Below are 16,985 nucleotides of genomic sequence, written 5' to 3'. Positions count from 1 at the left end.
CAGCTATATCCGGAATGCATGAACATCTTCAGAGTCAGCTCAGCAGCTCCGCTCCAAACAAATCTGCATGCAAGGTGCAAAAGTGTAGTATGAGTATAACCGATGCCATGTACCCAGTAAGTATCTTGTCTAACCTCGTCGAAGTAGTGACACGGCTTTTTAGGTAAAAGATACTCACTGATAAAACCTGTACCGTAAGCTAGCAATAAAATTATACTACGATATAATAGAAAAGAGTACACGAAACGAATATGCAAAATAATAACTGAGTACTAGAAGAGATCACAATTTAACATTTTCCAATATCTCGACCAATCTTTTCCTTAGAGCGAAAACCGATAAACCACGATAGTCACTCCATAACTTTCATAGCGTGGGGAATGTACTCAGATATCAAGTCAATTGCAAAACACCCTTCGTGTATTTATCTCATCCTCACCAAATATGCGTATAATAGTACCAACCGGATGGCAGAAATGCCAATAACAATAATGACAAAGTAGAAAATACACAAGTAGCAATAATGAACGAGGATATACATATGGGCAACAGTAATAGGCTAGGCGGAAGGCATATGAGTAATGACAACAATTAGAAAAAAAGAATATAAACTTCAACTAACTAGCATGGTCGAGGCCTAGATGTAGATATAACAAATAAGAAGGGAACACATGATATTTATAAGTTAACAAGTAGAGGCATGAATGACTAACATGGTAAAAGACTTGTACTAAAGCGCAACAAAATAGATACGACATGGATGTAATTCTAACAACAGGAAGTAGGTATGGTATTTGCAAGTTAAGCAAGTAGAAGGCATGGGCAACACAACAACAATTGAGATAGAGAACAAGGACATGACAATAACGACAAGTCACATGAGAACCATAAGTACAACAATAACAACTCAAGGTAAAGACATAAACGTATTTTCAAGGAAAAGATATCACGACATAATGCATGTCCCACGTCCTCACCTGCACGGAAACACTCTTCGTACCATGAACTCGTGATAACATAAAATCATGATAATATAAATGCAATAGCATGACATCACCCTTTGTGCTTTACACTCACATGACATAGAACGACATTACCTTTCGTGCTTTACACTTCTCTTCGCATAATAAAACATATACAATGGCATGACATTACTCTTAGTATTTTACACTCTCCCTCACATGATAATATATATACAATGGAACGACATCATCCTTCATGCTTTACACTCTTCCTTACCAAGCATATGTATATCAATGACAAACAAGGTAGGAAGCATAAATAACATCAAGGAAAGTATTTAAACGCATATTCCAAATGAACCCCAATCACAACTTTCAAGCCAACAATAGTTCAATAAACTCTCAAGAACCTTATTATTCAAGTATTTCAATAAATCTCAAGAATATCTACAATACGAGTATAGAATCTAATATCTCCAGAATATCGGCCGTAGCAATGTATTAATGATTAAGCATAATGATGACTGAATTAGACACATCAATGTTTCTCATAATTCCATTAAATTTTAATCAAGTTATAATAAACTAAATCTTGGTTTTTAACATTTAATTCTATATGAGGATTCAAGTCGGTCATAATTCCATTAGTTCTAGGATTCAAGTAACACATGAAGAAAGAAGGTCACATAAATCTACAAGGCACAATTCATAGCGTAATCTACTCACGAGCATGATTAATCCTGGCACATGCATATATGCTCGTCGCCTCATATATGTATCATCCCCACATGTAGCAAATAATATCAAATAGTAGAAAAAATTCCCTCAACAAAGTTAGGCAAGACACTTACCTCAATTCGGCTAATTAAATACTCAACTTATTTTCTTCATTTACAAATTCACCTCCGTCCAGCTCAATCTAGCCAACGACGACTTAAATATATCACACAATGCAAGAGAAAACAATTTCAATCAATAAAGCTATGACCTTTATACAATTTTTAAAAAGTCAACAAAAACTAACCTCGGCCCACGGCCCATCTGGTCAAACCTGGGTCCAAGGGTAGGTCTTGACTACCCATATCCCAACAAGTTCATATACGTATTTTGTTTCCAAATTCGAGTCCTATTCGACTCTCAAATCCCAAATTTTCATTTTTCAAAAACTTAGACAAAATCCCCAAAATTTTCCCTAGATTCTCATGAATTTGATATTAAATCTAATATATAATCATAAAATATAATTAAAAATTGATTAGAGGTACTTAACCAATGGTTTAGTATGAAAATACCTCCACAAAATCGCCTCCCATCGGAGCTAGAGTTCAAAATATAACAAAATGAGGCTAAGTCTCGGAATTGCCAGCTATATGCAGGTTGCAGATGTCGCATTTGCGACATGGGGTTCGCAAATGCGAACCCCACAAAAGAGGACAACTCATCGCAAAACTGTACCAGGCGGAGACTTACTAAAGTCGCATTTGCGACCAAAATATCGCAAATACGAAGACAGTTCCCTTCACAAAGGCAGTAGAAGTCTTCGCAAAAACGAGCAGCCCACACTCGCAAATGCGAGGAATATCTTTGCAAATGCGAAGTCTTCTTCAGCAGCCCAGGTTCGCAAATGCAAGCGCTACTTCATAATTGTGATAGTCGCATTTGCGAAAAAAATATTGCAAAGGCGATGACACTAGTACCAACACTCAAAAATCATAAAATCATTCTGAAATCAATCTGAAACTCATCCGAGCCCTCGGGTGTAACGACCCGACCGATCGTTTTGAGCATTTGCACTTCGCTCGCCAGATTTTGGGCATGACTAGCCCCATATGATGTATTATGACTTATGTAAATCGTCAGTTTTGGTTTTCAGGATAATCGGAATAGATTTGGAAGAACAATTCTCAGCTTGAAGCTTTAAATTTGAAAGGTTTGACCAAGTTTTGACTTATTAATATTTGATCTCGGATTTGAATTTTTATGATTTGGTTAGCTTCGTTGGGTGATTTTGGACTTAGGAGTGCGTCCGGAATGGTATTTGAAAGTCCGTGGTGGATTTAGGCTTGAATTGGCGAAACTGGAAAGTTGGCATTTCCGGTTGGTAGTGGAAATTGTGATATCGGGGTCAGAATAGAATTTTGGAAATTGGAGTAGGCCCGTTGTGTTATTTGTGATGTGTGTGCAAAATTTCAGGTCATTCGAAGGTGATTTGATCGGTTTCAGCGTCATTTATGGAATTTGGAAGTTTCTAAATCCTTAGACTTGAATCCAAGGGTGATTTGATGATTTGATGTTGTTTTGAGTGTTCTAAAGGTTAGAATAAGTTTGAATGGTGACATGTAACTTGTTCGTATTTTTGGTTGAGGTCCCGGGGGCCTCGGGATAATTTCGGATAGTTTTCGAAAAGTTTGGCCTTGAGTTGATGCTGCTGATTGTGTTGCTTCTATCATTTACGCACCTGCTGATTGGGGACCGCAGGTGCGAGGTCGCTTGTGCGAGTTGGGAGCCGCAGATGCGGACACTATGGAGTTGAGTCTTTTCCGCAGAAGCAGAAGTTGAGTCGCAGGTGCGCACCGCAGGTGTGATGGGGTTGACTGCAGATGCGAAAATTGGTACATTTAGTGGTTCCGCACCCGCGATGAAAATTTCGCAGGTGCGGTGCCACAAAAGTGTGTATTTGACCACAGGTGTGGTTTTGCTGGACAGAAAAAACCTCTGTTCGAGGTTTGTTCTTCATTTTTTGATTTTGGGCTTAAGGAACTCGGGAGAGAGGCGATTTTTCAAGGGATTTGAAGGAGCAACGTTGGGGTAAGTGATTCTAACCTATAATGGTTTAAGTTTCATGAATCTAAGATCTTATTCATCATCTAATTGAGAAGTTAGACTAGAAATTTGGGTAATTAGGGTTTGAAATTGGAGAATGTAAATTGGGAATTTGAGGGGCCATTTGAGGTCCAATTTTGATGTTCTTGGTATGTAAGAACTCGTGGGAGGATAAGGATTCTATTGATGTTATTTTTATCGGATTCCGAGATGTGTTCCCAGGGGTCGGGTTTGACCAATTTCGGGATTTTTGATGTAATTTGATTATTTTCACGTGGGCTTTGTTCCCTTAGCGTATATTGATTTTATGATTCTGATTTTTGATAGATTCGAAGCGAGGTGAGGCCGAGTCGAGAGGCAAGGGTGTCGCGGAGTAGGATTTCATCTGGTTTAAGGTAAGTAATGATTGTAAATGTTGTCTTGAGGGTATGAAACCCCGGATTTCACATCGTTGTGCTACTTTGAGGTGACACACATGCTAGATGACGAGTGTGGGGTCGTGCACCGTTGGGGATTATGACTTGGTCCATCCCGTACGACTTTTAAGTCGCGTATTTGATTGGAAACTGCTTGATATCATTGTGTTTTGGAAAGTATTGCTATGTTTTGTGCGAAATGCCATACTTGGCCCTCGAGCCAACTGTTTTGGACCCTTATGCGGCTTTTTACTACTATTCCTCACTGTTTTGACTTAATATTTGTATTCAGTCATGCTGTGTTTTACTGATATCATAACTCAGCCTTATTTACTTAGTTTTGATACTATAAATGTTATTTTGGGCTGAACGCCCTGTTTTACTGATAGTCCGAGTGGCTTGTGAGGTTGATGGCTGAGAGAGGACGAGGGCCTGGTTGAGAGGATTATATATTTATGGATTGGGCTGCACGCTACAGCGATATATATATATATATATATATGTGTGTGTGTGTGTATGGATCGGGCTGCACGCCGCATCGATATGTTGGATCGGGCTGCACGCCGTAGCGATATAGCGATTGGGCTGTAGGAGCCCCTTCGGAGTCTGCACACCCACAGTGAGCACAGTAGACTATATATATGGATCGGGTTGCACGCCGCAGTGATTATTATAAGGTACCTATTAAGCGTGAGTGCTGGGTGTGAGCGTTGATTGATGAAAGTTGAGTCATGAGCGACTGAGAGGCTTGCCCGATGGGCTATATATACACGTATACGAGTGATACTTTGCCTGAGGGACTTGTTTTATGAAATTACTGTTTTTACTCATCTTTATACTGAGCATCTATTGAAAATGTTACACAAATATTTTGAACAACTTTCATTGAAACTGAAATTTTTACAAGATGTTTGGAATTAAATTACTAATTTGGTTTTATTATTTACACTGATATTTTCATGTTATGTGATGTATATGATTGACTGAGAGGTTTGCCCGAAGGGATATTTATGATTTATGTTTGCCCGAGGGGCTGTATACAAACTATGTTTTGCCCAAGGGGCCAATTACGATTTTCATCACTTTCACTATAAACTACATTGAACCTCTATTGAAACTTTTATAAAGTTATTTTCCAAAGGATTTTACTGAAATTGGAGTTTAATGAGATGATTTGATTTGTATCCTGTTTTGAAAACATAATGTACCCGCTGTGGTGCTATGACGTGGATTACGTGATTTCTTACTACTCAGTCTTTATTTACTTTTATTACTTACTGAGTTGGCGTACTGACATTACTCCCTGCACCTTGTGTGCAGATCCAGGTATTTCGAAGCTCGGGGGTAGGTTCACCGGAGTTAGCAAGGTAGCTGGGTGATCACAACCCTGCTTTTCTCCCTCCTTATTCTCCCTTAGTGTATTTTTGTGATTTTCCCGGTGTTATTGGTCTTGATGTTGTCAGACAGTTGTAGTAGATTCTCATGACTAGTGACACCTCGATGTCGGGCTTTCTTTCCACACTGTTGTTTTATTTTAAACACTATATAAAGGTTTATTGCTAAAAAGATTGATTTTATCCTAAGAATGGGAAATACTGATTGGTTTTGTGTTTGTGTCGGTTGGCCTAGTTCCATGATAGACGCCATCATGACTGGGTTGGTTTTGGGGTTGTGACAAGTTTGTATCCGAGCCTAGGTTACATAGGTCTCACGAGTCATGAGCAGATATAGTAGAGTCTCGTGGATCGGTACGAAAACGTCTGTACTTATCCTCGAGAGGCTGCAGAACCTTTAGGAAATCCTACATTCTTGAATTCTTATCGTGCGGCATTGATTCAGCTTGAATTATAACCCTTGAAATTCCTTCCACGCGTTCGTATGTGCGCATGAGCGCTCGGTATCAACTGCGTATCGACGACTTATGATTCCTTGATCGAGGGGCGATATGTAATTTCTGTATATTGATGTTGGGCCAGTCTGGAGGATTTGAGGCCGAACTCTACTTGTAGCTTGAGCACTGAGGTGTTGATTGTGTGAGCACGTGCTTTTGGATTTATTTGTTTGATAGTGTCCCTATTAGTGGAAGTAATGACTAGTAACTACGTGATGAGTACGATATGACTGAGAGATGTGTTCATACGATTTGAATGTGACGAGAAGGGTCTGCTTGAGGGTAGAAAGAACTATCTGGTGCTTGATTTCCATCGTGATTTGATGCATAGCCCCGAGTTATGGTGTGTTAAAGGATCTTTTTATGTTGTCTAGTTAGGAAGTGAAGTAGATTTCATGTTGTGATATGAGTTCAGGCTCAGGAAGATTAAGTGATTGCATGATGTTTATGACGGTGGAAGGGTATAAAGAGATGTTAGTTGAGCTGAAACAGGTGGGTTATCTCCTGCGGAGTGTTTTGAAGTTTGTGTGATCCTTATGTTGTTTGTTGGAAGACCTCTCTTACCAGTAAAATATACGTGTTGCAATTTGAATTTGGATCGCTTAAGAGAGTGGGCTTGACTATTACGAGGGTAAATGCGAGATTTGCAGAAGATTTGAAGTACTAGATGGTCTATGTTACACAAGATTATAAAGGATTGAGTTTAATCTCACTATGGTATTATGGCAGTAATATAGGCATTATGAGTTACTGTGTGTTTTGATCTATGGCTTTGAGCCAAGTGGGGGAGTCTGCTATTGATGAGTTGATTGCACGATTATGTGCTATGTTGATTCCAGTTTGAGACATTCTGGAGAATCAGTTATGGCTTACAAAGGTTGAGATCGAAGATGATCCGAATAAAGAAAATTTTGGATAGGGGTTCTATTATGCTTTATGGGTGTATAAGAATGATGGAATGACTTGAGTTGTTATTGGTGAAGGATGTAATGTACATGGAGCAGGAATTTATTTGGTTTCATTAAGGTGGGGTTACTTTCTGCGGTGTTGGAGTGATAATGGAGCACAGGTCGTCCGATCCGTTTGATTAGTCTAATTGAGGTTTAAGAAGAGTGGATGACTCTCAAGAATGGTTCTAATGAATTCAAGGTTTACATGTAATAATTGGAGATTTTCAAGATGTGTATTTGGCTAGAAACTGAGGTTTACATTGAAGGATGACAAGACTTGTGGCATTTCTGTATCATTATGGATTCTACATACTAGCATCAGGAAGGCGAAGGTAATGGCTTTAGATTTGCAGAAGGTCTCTTCAGAACAGGTATCTCGGCTGTGGTAATTTTGGGGGTGCTTCAGAAGAATACAACGGTTTATGAGCTTTAGGACGGTGTGGTTTTATGCTAAAGTTTGCGGGGCAAGTTTTAGTTAAGGATAGTGGTGTACTAGCGAGGAAATGTGTCAATTTGAAGGTAATTCAGAAGGAACTCAGAGAATTAGGACAGCTTGGTAGTAGGTTGGATCAGCATGGTAATTGATATGATCGGTTCTTGGGTACTTATGAAGTGGTGGGTTTCTACAGGTGCTTCATGGCAATGTTCTTAGGTTTTGATGGCTTGCGTAGCTTGGTTGAGTTAGAAGGAGTCAATCCTGATGGTTCATTTTTGTGCAAAGGGGATTTGTAGAGTTCTTGATGATTTCTACCATGGTTGGAGATGTATATTTTCTACTGGCGTGAGGAGCATGTGATGTATAGTGATTTCTTCTAGATGGGATCAAATGGAAAGTACTTGGCTAGTTGAGTACGTAGTAGCTTGTAGCCCGGAATGTATTATGAAGTCCTCATAATTGACATAGGATGGCATGGTATATGCAGTATGTTGTGTAGGGTTGAGATTGCATGTGTAAGGTTATGGTTCAGTTTTGGAAGGAAGGTTATAAATTCTTGGGCAGCATGGGCAGTTTCAGATAATTAGGCAAATGATATTGCTAATTGGTATGGCTTGATGAGGGTATACATTTCAGAAAGGGCAATGTGATTGAGTTATGGATACTTTATTGGTATTGCGGCACTCTCTTGTTTGATCGATTGTTGGAGTTCAGATTTGGCCTTGTGGCACAGAAAAAAAATTTCAGGAGCATTCCTCGTAGGATGACCGTGCAATCGGAGAAGTGTGGATATTTAGGCAATGGAGTTGAGACCAGAAATGGTGATTCGTATGTTCTAATGGATTTAGAGACTGAGAAGCTTTATAAGTAGATGGTTTATTGGTTGTGGACTGTGAAGATGTGGGAAAGCTAGTCAGATGATAATATGTGCTATGATTCAGTCATTGTGACTTTCGGAGAGTTGTTTATCTATTGTGGGTGACCAGAGTTAATTTGGGGCCCATTGGTAGGCCAATATGGATGTGCGTTCTACATCGAGTCGGATATGTTGACTCCGAACTGCTATTGTTGAGATATGTGCCATTCGATTATTGTTGAGCTTATTCGTGTTCTGGGGTGATCTATGAGTTACTCTTCTATGTTACGATGAGTTGTGATTTGTTGGTTATATGCACATATGGTGCGGTTCCATTTGGGCTTTATAGAAGAGTTTGAGTGAGACGGGTATTTGGGTGTTGCATGGTTGATTGCGCATTGGATATGTTCTCTCGGACTGGTATGACATTGCATCATTTGCTCTCCATGGTTATGGTGATTCACTGTCAGTACTAGACACCAAATTGCACGTGGTTGTTGATTTTGAGCATAGTGACTTGAGGTGATTCATGTGGATCAGTGTTTGAATAGGATCGCACATTACAGTGAAGTTATGTGGAGGTATGATCCTTCAGGTTAGATTCGTGTGTTCTGGTTCTACAGTGTGTGATGGGTTCTTAGCATCGTGTTGTGATGGTACTGGTGACCTTACAGTATAGCTCTCTCATTTGAGTCACTTTCCATGATTTGAGTACATTTTGACTGTTGCTTATTGGTGCACGGGTTGTGGCTTTAGATTGTATCGATGTGTCATGTCGCTAGAGTGGTCGTGTTGGATGAGATGAGGTCATTGGAATCTAGAATGAATACTATCGGATTCAATTTCAACAGGTTGGAAGGATAATATCGGGATTCAGCTTAGAAATTTACTATGGTCCTTGCCAAAGGAGAGAGAGCTTCATGAATGGTTGATCAGAGGAATGGTTATGACTTTATGCATGTTTCATTCATCGTTGGCAGTACGAAAGTGTTGGAATGAGGCTTTATTTGATAAGAGGTTTATTATCGGTATTAAGTTGTTTTGAACAATTGTTGTGATTTGAAGTTTTCGCTATGATTTTTCGAGTGGTATGGTATATCCTGTAATTTCCATCTTGAATTGTGGTTATGGCTTGATACAGCGTGTTCAGATTTATTCGGCTTGTAGATGTGAGATTATGGTCTTGTGGATGAATTCAGAAGTGGAAATGTGGTTCTAAGGTTTATGATCTAGGTTGGGTTGTGAAGTTTTAGTTACATTGTGTTATCGGACCTATATGAGATAAGGTGACGTGGGATCACCCCCGGGTATGTCCATGGTAAGGTTACACAGCGATTTGATGGTTTTCGGAACAACTCTGAACACGTTTGAGGACAAACGTATGTTTAAGTAAGGGAAGATGTAACGACCCGACCGGTCATTTTGAGCTTTTGCACTTCGCTCGCAAATTCTCAGGAATGACTAGCCCCGTGTGATATATTATGACTTATGTAAATTGTCGATTTTGGTTTAATCGAAATAGATTTAGAAGAATAATTCTCAGCTTGAAGCTTAAAATTTGAAAGGTGTGACCAAGTTTTGATTTGTTAGTATATGATCTCGGATTTGGATTTTTATGATTTAGTTAGCTCCGTCGGGTGATTTTGGACTTAAGAGCGCGTCCGGAATGGGATTTGGAGGTCCGTGGTGGATTTAGGCTTGAATAGGCGAAATTGTAAATTTGGCATTTCCGGTTGGCAGTGGAAATTATGATATCGGGGTCGGAATGGAATTCCGAAAATTAGAGTAGGTCCGTTGTGTCATTTGTGACGTGTGTGCAAAATTTGAGGTCATTCAGAGGCGATTTGATAGGTTTCGGCGTCGTTGGTGGAATTTTGAAGTTTCTAAATCCTTAGGCTTGAATCCGAGGGTGATTTGATGTTGTTTTGAGTGTTCCGAAGGTTAGAATAAGTTTGAATGGTGATATATGACTTTTTTGTATTTTTGGTTGAGGTTCCGAGGGCCTCAGATGATTTCAGATAGTTTACGAAAAGTTTGGCCTTGAGTTGATGCTTCTAATTGTGCTACTTCTGTCATTTCCGCACTTGCGGATTGGGGACCGCAGGTGCGAGGTCGCTTGTGCGAGTTCGGAGTTGCAGATGTGGACACTGTGGAGTTGGCTCTTTTACGCAGAAGCGAAAGTTGAGTCGCAGGTGCGATAGGGTTGACCACAGATGCAGAAATTGGTACATTTAGTGGGTTCCGCACCTGCGATGGAAATTCCACAGGTGCGGTGTCGCAGAATCGCGTATTTGACTGCAAGTGCAGTTTTGCTGGATAGAAAAACCCCAGTTCGAGGTTTGTTCTTCATTTTTCGATTTTGGGCTTAAGGAACTCGGGAGAAAGGCAATTTTTCAAGGGATTTGAAGGAGCAACGTTGGGGTAAGTGATTCTAACTTTTAATGGTTTAAGTTTCATGAATCTATGATCCTATTCATCATCTAATGAGAAGCTGGACTAGAAATTTGGGGAATTTGGGCTTGAAATTGGAGAGTGTAAATTGGGGATTTGAGGGGCCATTTGAGGTCCGATTTTGATGTTCTTGGTATGTATGAACTCGTGGGAGGATAAGGATTCTATTGATGTGATTTTTATCGGATTCCGAGAAATGGGACCAGGGGTCAGGTTTTTTCAATTTGGGAATTTTTGATGTAATTTGATTATTTTCGCGTGGGCTTTGTTCCCTTAGTGTATATTTATGTTATGATTTTGGATAGATTCGAGGCGAGTTGAGGCCGAGTCGAGAGGCAAGGGCGTCGCAGAGTAGGATTTCATCTGGTTTGAGGTAAGTAATGATTGTAATTATCGTCCTGAGGGTATAAAACCCAGGATTTCACATCGTTGTGCTACTTTGAGGTAACACACACACTAGATAACGAGCGTGGGGTCATGCACCGTTGGAGATTGTGACTTGGTTCGTCCTGTAGGGCAGTTAAGTGGCGTATTTGATTGGAAATTGTTTGATATCATTGTTTTTTTGGAAAGTATTGCTATGTTTTGGGCGGAAAACCATACTTGGGCCTCGAGCCAACTGTTTTGGACCCTTACGGGACTTTTTACTACTTTTCCTCACTGTTTAACTTAATATTTGTACTCAGTCATGCTTTGTTTTACTAATTTCATAACTCAACCTTATTTACCTAGTTTTGATACTATAAATGATATTTTGGGTTGAACGCCTTATTTTACTGATAGTCCGAGTGGCTTGTGAGGTTGATGGTTGAGAGAGGCGGAGGGCCTGGTTGTGAGGATTATATATTTATAGATCGGGCTGCACGCTGCAGCGATATATGAATCGGGCTGCACGCCGCAACGATATGTTCGATCGGGCTGCACGCCGCAACAATATAGCGCTTGGACTGTAGGAGCCCCTCCGGAGTCTACACACGCCCAGTGAGAGCAATCGACTATATATATGGATCGGGCTGCGCGCCGTAGTGGTTATTATACGGTACCTATTGAGCGTGAGCGCTGATTGATGAGAGTTGAGTCATGAGTGACTGAGAGACTTGTCCGAGGGGCTATATATATATACGTATACGAGTGATGCTTTGCCTGAGGGGCCTGTTTTATGAAATTACTGTTTTCATTCATCTTTGTACTAAGTCTCTATTGAAAATGTTAATCAAATATTTTGAACAACTTTCATTGAAACTGGAATTTTCACGAGATGTTTGGAATTAAATTACTAATTTGGTTTTGTTATTTCCACTGAGATTTTCATGTTATATGATGTATATGATTGACCGAGAGGTTTGCCCGAAGGGCTGTTTATGATTTATGTTTGCCCGAGGGGTTGTATACGAACTATGTTTTGCCCGAGGGGCCGATTACGATTTTCATCACTTTCACTATAAACTACATTGAACCTCTATTGAAACTGTTAGAAAGTTATTTTTCAAAGGATTTTACTGAATTAGAGTTTAACGAGATGACTTGATTTGTATCCTGTTTTGGAAACATACTATACCCGCTGTGGTGCTATGACGTGGATTATGTGATTTCTTACTACTCAGTCTTTATTTACTTTTATTACTTATTGAGTTGGCGTACTGACATTACTCCCTGCACCTTGTGTGCAGATCCAGGTATTTCGAAGCTCGGTGGCAGGTTCATCGGATAGCTGCCTGGCGATCGCAGCCCTGCTTTTCTCCCTCCTTATTCTCCCTTAGTGTATTCTTGCGATTTTTCCCGGCCTTATTAGTCTTGATGTTGTCAGACAGTTGTAGTAGATGCTCATGGCTAGTGACACCCCGATGTCGGGCTTTCTTTCCGTATTGTTGTTTTGTTTGAAACACTACATAAAGGTTTATTGCTAAAAAGATTGATTTTATCCCAAGAATGAGAAATACTGATTGGTTTTGGGTTTGTGTCAGATGGCCTAGTTCCATGATAGGCACCATCACGACCGGATTTGTTTTGGGGTCGTGACATCGGGGCTCCAAACCAAACATGCACACAAGTCCAAAAATACGACACGAACTCACTCGCACGATCAAAACATCATTCTAAAAGTGCGAACCAGTCACCAAAATGCATGAAGATCAAAATAAACTTCAAGAACTTCAAGAATCGCAACCAAGTGTCCGAACCATATCAAATCAACTCCAAATGACGCCAAATCTTGCAGACAAGTTCCATATGACGAAACGAACCTATTCAAGGCTTCAAATCATGTATGACAACATCGAAACGACGAATCACACCTCAAGTCAAAATCAATAAATTTTGAACTTTTAAATTTCACAAACTCGCTCCGAAACAAATCAGATCAACCTGGAATGAACTCAAATTTTGCGCACAATTCCCAAATAAAATAACGAAACTATTTCAATTCCCGAAACTATAATTCGAATCCGATATACTCAAGTCAACTTCCGGTCAAACTTATGAACTTTCCAAATCCGATATACTCAAAGTCAACTTTCGGTCAAACTTATGAACTTTCCAAACTTTCAACTTTCGCCAATTAATGCTGAATCCTTCTAGAAATATCCAAATGCAAATTCGGGCATACACCCGAATCCAAAATCCATCAGGACCTAAAAGAACTGTCAAAACTCCAATCCGAGGTCAAATACTAAAAAGTCAAAGTTGGTCAACTCTTCCAACTTAGAGCTTAAATATTGAAGTTCATTCTTCCAAATCGATTCTGAATAACTTGAAAACCAAAACCGACGATTCACGCAAGTCATAATACATCATACGGAGATACTTGTGCCCTCAAACTACGGAGCAAAATACAAATGCTCAAAACGACCAGTTGGGTCGTCACAATTCAGAGGAACGGAGCACAACAAATGAAAAGGTTAAGTTAACCATATCACTACCAAATTTAGCATATTTACTTCTTTTCACGGTCCTAATGCAGGAGCATTTACTTACTTCTAGCCGTTTAGATTTTTGGGAACCGAAAATATTTTCTTCAGAACTCAGAATGACGTTTAATAATGTTATAGTTTTGTTCTATAACAACCTAGAAGTCGTATATACAATGGCGAAGTTAAGAATTCTAGCTAAGACATTCTAATTAAACTCTAAGAGAGTGAATATACTTAGGGTGTGTTTGGTATGAAAGGAAAATATTTTCCAAAAAATATTTTTAAATTTTCCCATATTTGGTTGGTTTAAATGTTTTGAAAAATATTTTCCTCATGAATTCATTTTCCACTAATTGGTGGAAAATCAAGAGAAGGGAAAATATTTTTCAAAACTCCTTCTCAACCTTCCGTACCCTATTCCCCATCTCCACCAACCCACCCCCATACCCCCACACCCATCCAACCCCACCCACACCCCACCCCCGCCTACCCACCCCACCCAATGTTTCCTAAAAGAATATTTTTTGCTCCCTAACTCTAATCAAATACTAGCAAATATTTTTCGGAAAAAGTTTTACACTCACCAACCAAACAAGGGGAAATAAGTGATAAAACCACTCATTTTTCATGAAAACATTTTCCATGGAAACCATTTTCTTTCATACCAAATACACCCTTAATTATCAAGCGGATTCAATAATTTATATATACAAGAAAAAAATTAAGCACCCTATTTGCATATAACGTTTGTGACAGTGGATTTTTTTGTAATTAGAAACGGAAGAGTTATATACCAATCGCCAATACGGCAACGGAGATTTAACTGTCCGTATCAATTGGGAAATTGTAAAGATAATCCTAGCTAGTGTTGCTCAAGAGCTGGAAATAGACGTCGAAAAAAGATGATATTTTAATCGTTGGAACTGATGGGCTACTTGATAATATGAATGAAAGTGAGATTGAGGAACTAGTTCAAAGAGGAATTGATGAGAAGTAGAAGCCAAAGGAGTTGGCAATCAACTAGGATTGCATTGTACAACTTATTTGATAGATTTGCAGATACACCTTTTGCAAGAGCAGTTGAACAAAGGCGAACGTAGGATTTGAAGGTAGCGGGAGCACATGACTGAATTGCTCAATGTATCCATCGGACTTTTGATCTTAGCAAAATATATAACCGTTTTTAACATATATATATATATATTGACATAATCCTAGAGGAGGAAAAATTGATGATAATACAATTATTGTTGCTTATATCCAATTATTCTTTCAAGAAATAATTCAATCGAGAATATGAATGAATATGTTGATGGAGCAGAAAAATGGAGGTAGATTTGAATCTCATTGTATTCCACTTTGCTTGATCCCTTCATTTTCACCTCTCTTCGCTCAGGTTAATTATCTCCTTCTTTTTCCATTTCCTCCTCATTATTTTTACTAAAAAAGATAAAATATAAAGAAATAAACTCATAAAAAATTCAATATATATATATATATTAGAAATAATCTTTTACAATAGTATCAATTGATACATCTTGAGTATACGTGGCTCCGCCACTGCCTCCTGGACTTGGTTATAATAATGATTAATATTTTTTTTGTCCAACTTAGATGCCCTTTGGAATGTGGTATTGAAGTTCATGGTAAGGGGACCCTATGGCCCAGTGTCTCTACAAACACAATTAAACTTCTCAGAAAGAATTGATATTTCATAGTTCATACCTTATTCATTTGACACCTAAATATTCAACCCTTTAAGTATTACATGACAGATAACTTCATCAGTTTCACCTAACTTTCTCGTTCTTTAATTTAGAAGAATTAACTTATCAGAAAATAAGAAAAGGAAAAACGGAATTGAAGGTGTGACAAATAATAATCCAATTTAATTATATGCACCGGGGTAGTGTAAAATTCATACTTAGTATGTATAATTATCTATTTTGATAATTATTCTTTCTCTTTCTATGAGTTACTAGTGGTGATTTGATTGTATAAATGTATAAATATTTATTAGATATTATTGCACCTTCAATTCACTAAATAAAATTTTGCTTAATAGGAGACACAACATTAAATTCTTCCTCAATGTAATAAGTTTGTACTTTGGTCTCAAGCAGTAAGAACAAGATGAAACCAATAGTAAAGCTTGACTGTGTTAGACCTTAATTACCTTAGACATAGTTCATGTTCTTAAAGCATTTAAGATGACTGTCTGCTGTCCTTCTGAACCCAAAGGACATTTCATAGAACAAACATGTGACACGAGACGCATACACCATATGGATATGTTTCTTTAATCTATTATTACCTTTAATATGTCCATCGTCCTTTCAAGGATGGTAAGTCCATTGGTCCATACAGCTGTCCATGTACCAGTAAAAAATTCGGCAGTTACCACGGCCCTTGTTTCTTAAGGTGGAAATGGAACTCTAGGCTGAGGAGTTACTCAGAATGCTGTCAATATATCAATATCCTTGGTTTGGTACTCAGGAGTATAATAAGTTAATTTATACTCTTATAAGTTAATTTATACTCTTTAACACCAGCTTTAAATCCAACACTTAGAGACATAAATCTCTCCCTACTCATGAATTAAAGAATTCTCATCGAAATAATCACGAGACTTGAAAAATAAAAAGTCACTTTTTATGCACTCAATGAGTATAAAATATCTATATTTTCATATATTTAACATGTAATAAAAAATCAGCCATAAGTATTGATAATGATAAAAGTGCATATTTTTGAGTATATTTGTATATTAATTCTTGTGTGAGTCGCGAGAGTTTACATGGTTTTTGAAGTGAAATATACTCATTATGTGTTTCTTATGTGTAGGAACGAGTTTGAATGATAAATGAACGAAAGATGACAATTCGACACAAAAAGAAGAGATGGAAAGAATTGGGAGCTCGTCCAATTTCGTGCGTGGCACGAAAACGGACGCGAAAAGGAGAACAATGAAGTCACAAAATAGCGAAGCGAAGTGAAGGCACGGATCGCTTCGCGAACTGGGAAATTGCAAAAGCTGAGTCCGCGTGCTGCATGAAGTTGACACACCCTCCAGCTCTCCTATCCAATTTTGGATTGCCTTGGACGGATCTCCACCCTACCTAGGTCATATAAATACATCCTAAAATTACTTTGGAAGGAGAGAAGACTTTAGGGAGGCAAGAACACGCTGGGAGGCAAGAAGGAGAAGGATTCAACTTCATGTTTTTCCCTCTTTCTTCCTCTATTTTCATTATTGGTTATGAATTCTAATATGGTAGTTTTGCATACTAT

The sequence above is a fragment of the Nicotiana sylvestris genome, chromosome 12, assembly GCF_000393655.2.
Source record: "Nicotiana sylvestris chromosome 12, ASM39365v2, whole genome shotgun sequence".
Classification (NCBI taxonomy): domain Eukaryota; kingdom Viridiplantae; phylum Streptophyta; class Magnoliopsida; order Solanales; family Solanaceae; genus Nicotiana; species Nicotiana sylvestris.
Note: the sequence above shows the minus strand (reverse complement) of the source record.